General features: G+C 41.3%; 1 long non-coding RNA gene across 1 annotated transcript; it reads right to left on the reverse strand.

Moving 5' to 3' along the window:
* Nucleotides 1-294: 294 nt before the first annotated feature.
* On the reverse strand, nt 295-4,737 carry LOC125525952. The gene is made up of 6 exons (XR_007291482.1): nt 4,331-4,737; nt 4,165-4,263; nt 3,337-3,407; nt 2,550-2,651; nt 1,325-1,374; nt 295-755 (listed from the first exon to the last, which is right to left on the reverse strand). It is a non-coding gene; the product is annotated as an uncharacterized LOC125525952 (long non-coding RNA).
* Between the last annotated feature and the right edge of the window lie 498 nt (nt 4,738-5,235).

Consider the following 5,235-nt stretch of genomic DNA (forward strand, 5'->3'; position numbering starts at 1 on the left):
CCCTATTTCCACCGCCGCAACCACTACACCACAACACTACATTCCCAACAACCTAGTTGGTCAGGAAAACAACCTCCATCAACAAACAGTCGGTCGGGAAAGACTATTGCCGACCGATCGTGTCTGTTGGGGAAAGTCCAGACGGGAAAACCCTTTCCCGGCCGACATATCTTCCCGGCCGACTGCTTGACGGCTATGGTGTATCTTTCCCGACCACCAATCTATTGGGCTTGCCATGGTCCTTTCCCAACCAACAGTCCGTTGGGGTAGCCATGGGCCTTTCCCGACCAACTATCGGATGGGAATTCTTTCCCGAGCAACATTCTGTTGGCCCTAATTTTAGCCTTTCCCAACCGACTGTTAGGCAGGTTTTGTTTCGCCGACCAACAATCAGACGGTGTTTTCTTATGCGACCAAAAATTCATTTACATTTTGTTTATCCAATCACAACTTTAACTAACATATGGTACTGGTTGTCACATACATATAGTTCATGTGGTCTAAGCATAATCACGGAGACATCATACATCAGGTGCACCAAAACATTTTTCATTCCATTAACTAATAGTCGCATACATACACTTCGTTCTGTTCTAAACATAACCACCAATACACCATACATCAAGTTCAACAAAGGACAGCTAAAAGACAGCAAGTATGAGACATCAGTTGTACAAAATGAGAAGTAAAACATTCAGTTGATGTGGATCGCTGGCTTCATGGTTCATTGTGAGTCGAGTCATTATGTTTGCTTCCTACAAAAGTTAAACAAGCCCACCTTATTAGAATGCTCAATTAATTTATGAAATTGAATGCAGGAAGAATTCACATGTGCACCGTGCACACGCAATGGCAGAAAGAAGAATACAATTACCTAATCTACAAAACTAGCATTTCTGGTCATGAAGACCACCAATCAACATCCAGTAGTAGCCATGGATGTGGCATAAAAGCCCTCTGTCCACGTTTTGTCTATCCATTTGAAAGGAAATGCATCGTTTACTTTGTACGATTGCTGATAATATAGTGTGCTGGGGATATACTCAAGTTACTGTACATAGGTACTAGCAGCCAATATTCCAACACTTGTTTCCAAAAAATAAACAAACAACTTTATAGATAGTGGATAAAATGAGCCGGAAGCTAAATAAATATAAATGTGACTCTTTCACTAGATGTACAGTTTTCTAGTAGTTCACACTAGATATAGCTACCTGATAGCTAATTATAGATGTGACTCTTTCTGAATGCCCAAAAGTATCGTCTTAGCTCCTAAAAGTTACGAGTAAGAAGAAAAGAGGCTTCAACACCAAAGTAGATTAACCTGGTATCCCTTCCAAGGTAGGCGGACAGAGACTAGTATTTAGGTCTGACCTGAATACACCATGGTAATTGAAACATTAGTATTGGACTATATACTCTGTTGAATTCGTCCCAAAATGGTAAAATTTCAGATTGTATAATCAAAGCCATGAACAAAATCCATCAAAATCAGGCATTTACAGCAAGTAGGCTGGAACCAATATACTAATATTCCAGATTGTACCCTATTTTTTAGAAAGAAATAAATTTACACAAAAACAACAGCGAAAAATAATCATTTGACTATCCTACTATAAGTGAACGACAATGTAACTACTACATTGTAGTAACATTCGCCATACTTTGGTTAGACAAATAGAGGACAACATCCATGTAAACCACCTTTCTAAGAGCATTTCCATGTTATGGACCTGGATGATCTATGATCATTTAGTTATATGCTCCAGGAACTAATTAAGTTCTGCATTTTTTTGCTGATATTCAGATCTGCTATATTTTTATACCTTCATATCCAAAACCATCTACTTTCTTGTCTAAGTGCCCCTGACATGGCAGAGGCAAGAATATATTTGGCGCTTTTGTTTTTTGTACAAATGGAAAAAATATAGGAATACAGTAGAGCGACTACAGAAACTTTGACAGTTCTTCATATCCACAACCCTTTTACTCAAGGAGAAAGGGGAACATAATGCAAGGAATGCAACTGCAGCACTTGGACAGTAGTAAGTAGAAGACTCTAGGAAAGTATATTAGAGTTTTCTGTTTAATGTAACTCAATTTTCTCTTTGCTTATTTCTTGGATGAACATTCAGACATACCAGCCGTACAATTTACCGTGGTAGTTTCAGATTAACACCTGAGATTAGTATGCCATGATATTAATAGCAAATGGCCAGGAATGACATATATGCCATAATTTATATATATTGCCCATGGTCTACACAGGAGGAGGAGCAGCAGAAATAGCTAGTGAGTATCAAGGAACTTTATTAAAGGATAACCAAATTACCTGATAAATTTCATTGAAAGAGACAAGAAATAGGCCAAAGACACAAGTTTTCCTTTTATGAATGTACATATATAATATCAGTATAATCTCATGTTTTTGTTTTCCCTAGAATGTATTATTGCTAAACAAGCATGATCCTGCAGGGATAATTATACCACATCTATATATTTGATCCTGCAGGGACGATTTAATAGCCAAACAAAGCATAATAACCCACCTTTCACGATTCCAGGCATAATTCACATCCCCTTGAATAGTGGCATTCGTGGTTAGTACTGTTTCCACCCTTCATTTGCTGGGCAGTGTTTTAAATGTTCGTCTACAAGGTTTTACATGTGGTGTCACATTTTCCATACAAGAATAACTATTAGAAATCAAAATCTGAAATAAACAAGTTGAACACAAGTTGTTATTTGTCAAGGAAGACCAAGCATTCATCTTCTCTCACCTTAATAGCCAATTGAACAAAGAAAAATATGGTGTTCCATAGAGAAGATGCTTACCATCTCTCACCCAGTAGCATGGTTCAGCTCAACACTAAATTTCATTTATTTCAGAGAAGCGCAGATGTAAAACATATCTAAATAACAGATTGAGGCCCCCTTTCTTTATTGTACACTTAACTCAATCAAGCATGTAAGCAAGACACTAACCCAGGAAGGAATCAAATTGTACCGCACTAGCAGTACATGGTCATGAACAACATAATTAATTGGATTATGATTACCATAAGAAATATCTAGAAGTTAAATCGTAGGGTGAATAGGCTTTGATGGCTGCAATGGAAATTTCAAAGCTTTAAAAGAGACTGTACTACACAAAACTGCTAGTTCAGATGTCACATGTAGGCGAAAACTCTTGCAATACTAAAGTAATCTACTTCAGCAATCAACATGCATGATCTATGTTTAAGGAAAATCCAAAATGTGAGAAGGGAGTGTATACATTAATTGCATCCACACATAAGGAGGGCCTCGATACATGCATGGGGAGCAGAAACTCACCGAAGCGGCTGCAACAAGCACGTTAGATGGGTAATGACTTGAAGATAAACGCCCACGGTGTAGCTAGTTTTCTGAAGAAAAAAATCACATAAGAACCAAAGCCTAAACAAAATATTCAGTACTTGTTCACAAACTGCATTGGCTGGGAGCTACTAGGAATAAACTAGGATATCATATTAGAAAAGCTTAGAGAAGCTCTGTTAAGAGAAAAAGTACATATTGTTCTTTATTGTTCAGTACATATTGTTCTTTAGCTCTAATCAACAACCATCAAAATACGGTCTAACAACTTCAATAAATCTAGCAGCCAAATTAGTTATAGACAAAGCATTACCTAATATATAACCATCAAACTTCAGTCTAACAACTTCAAAAAAATCTAGCAGCCAAATTAGTTATAGACAAAGCATTACGTGGACATTGAGCTCGTCAATTTTATTAAAAAGATATGTTTTCTAGCCACCATTTCCTGCTCTTTTATCGTTTTGGGTATTCACGTAAGTTTTGAAAAGTGCCAGGCTCCAAGCTACTAAATCACAACACCATATACTGAAACAAAGAAAAAAGAGCGTTGACACACCACATCTTATGAACAAAATTCTTCTAAAACTGAAATTAGTTCGAGTCATATACCAACAAATCTGACATAATGTTTTCTAAATAGAAAACAAACACATACAGTGCACTAAATCACAGACGAAGAAACATAATGTTGAAGGATTTTTCAGAGAGTTGCCTCACCAGTCATTGCACAGTTGCAAAAACAACACACATCTTTTGACATCCACAGATAAGGAGGTCGTCAGGACTTGGGGCAGAGAAACTCACTAGATTGTGGTTGCACATCAAATGGATGTGGTCTCTTGAAGATGGATGCTAGATGTCTGCCTTCTGAAGAAGAACCTGCCGGTGCTGATGTGTTTCGATCTGGGAGATGAATTTGTTTGTCAGGTTCGAGAAAGGGAGAGGGGTAAGGGGGAGGGAGTTGCCTCACCGTGGGAAATCGCCGGCACCGGCAGCAGGGAGTGGGCGACGACGGCGGGGGAGCAGGCCGGTGTGGGGGCACTAGTGGAGAGGCAGGATGATGCGGGGGCGGCGGTGGAGAAGCAAGATGGCGTGGAGCAGCACCCCGCCACGTCCGACAGGAGCTTCTGACACTGGTTGAGCCTGGTCTTCGCCAGGATCTACCCGGTGCCTAGGACGACGACGAGGCCGGAGTCCTTGGTGACAGGGTGGGGATGGAGCACCTTGGTCGAGGATAGGGTTCGAGCTCGTGGGGGATCGGCTGTGTGGGGCGGCGGGAGGTTTGGAGGACGACGGCGCGGTGCAACGGCCGGCCGGAGAGAACAGTGAGTGTCGCGCTGTTGGGGGGAGGCGCGAGTGGCTGCTCGTGGTGGGCGATTTAGGGATTTCAGGGTAGCTGGAGGGAAAGAGGAGTGAGGTTCGCGGGCTGGGCCAAAATTTAGAGCTAAAAATTTACGTCTGCGCGCGCTTGGCCCATTTAGCTCCAGGCGGTCGGTCGGCGTTATTTGCCGACCCACAGTTCGATGGGTACATGAGAGTTCCCGACCGATCTCTTGATGGCAATTGTGCATGCATTCCCGGCCCATAATTTGTTACCGTACGAGTGTTTTCCTAATCAATAGTCCGGTAAGAGTTTTCCCAACTAACGATCGGTCGGTAATAGACATCTTTTCCAACACACATCAGTAGGGAATATTGTACCATGGTGTAGTGAACCTTCTGTACCCAAGAGATCCCGTTTTGGGGCCTTTTCCGGAGCTCCACTGGAGGGGGAATCAATCACGAAGGGCCTCTACATCAACTCCATGGCCCCTCCGATGATGTGTGAGTAGTTTACTTCAGACCTTCGGGTCCAAAGTTATTAGCTAGATGGCT

This window comes from Triticum urartu, chromosome 7 (genome assembly GCF_003073215.2).
Source record: "Triticum urartu cultivar G1812 chromosome 7, Tu2.1, whole genome shotgun sequence".
NCBI classification, from domain to species: domain Eukaryota; kingdom Viridiplantae; phylum Streptophyta; class Magnoliopsida; order Poales; family Poaceae; genus Triticum; species Triticum urartu.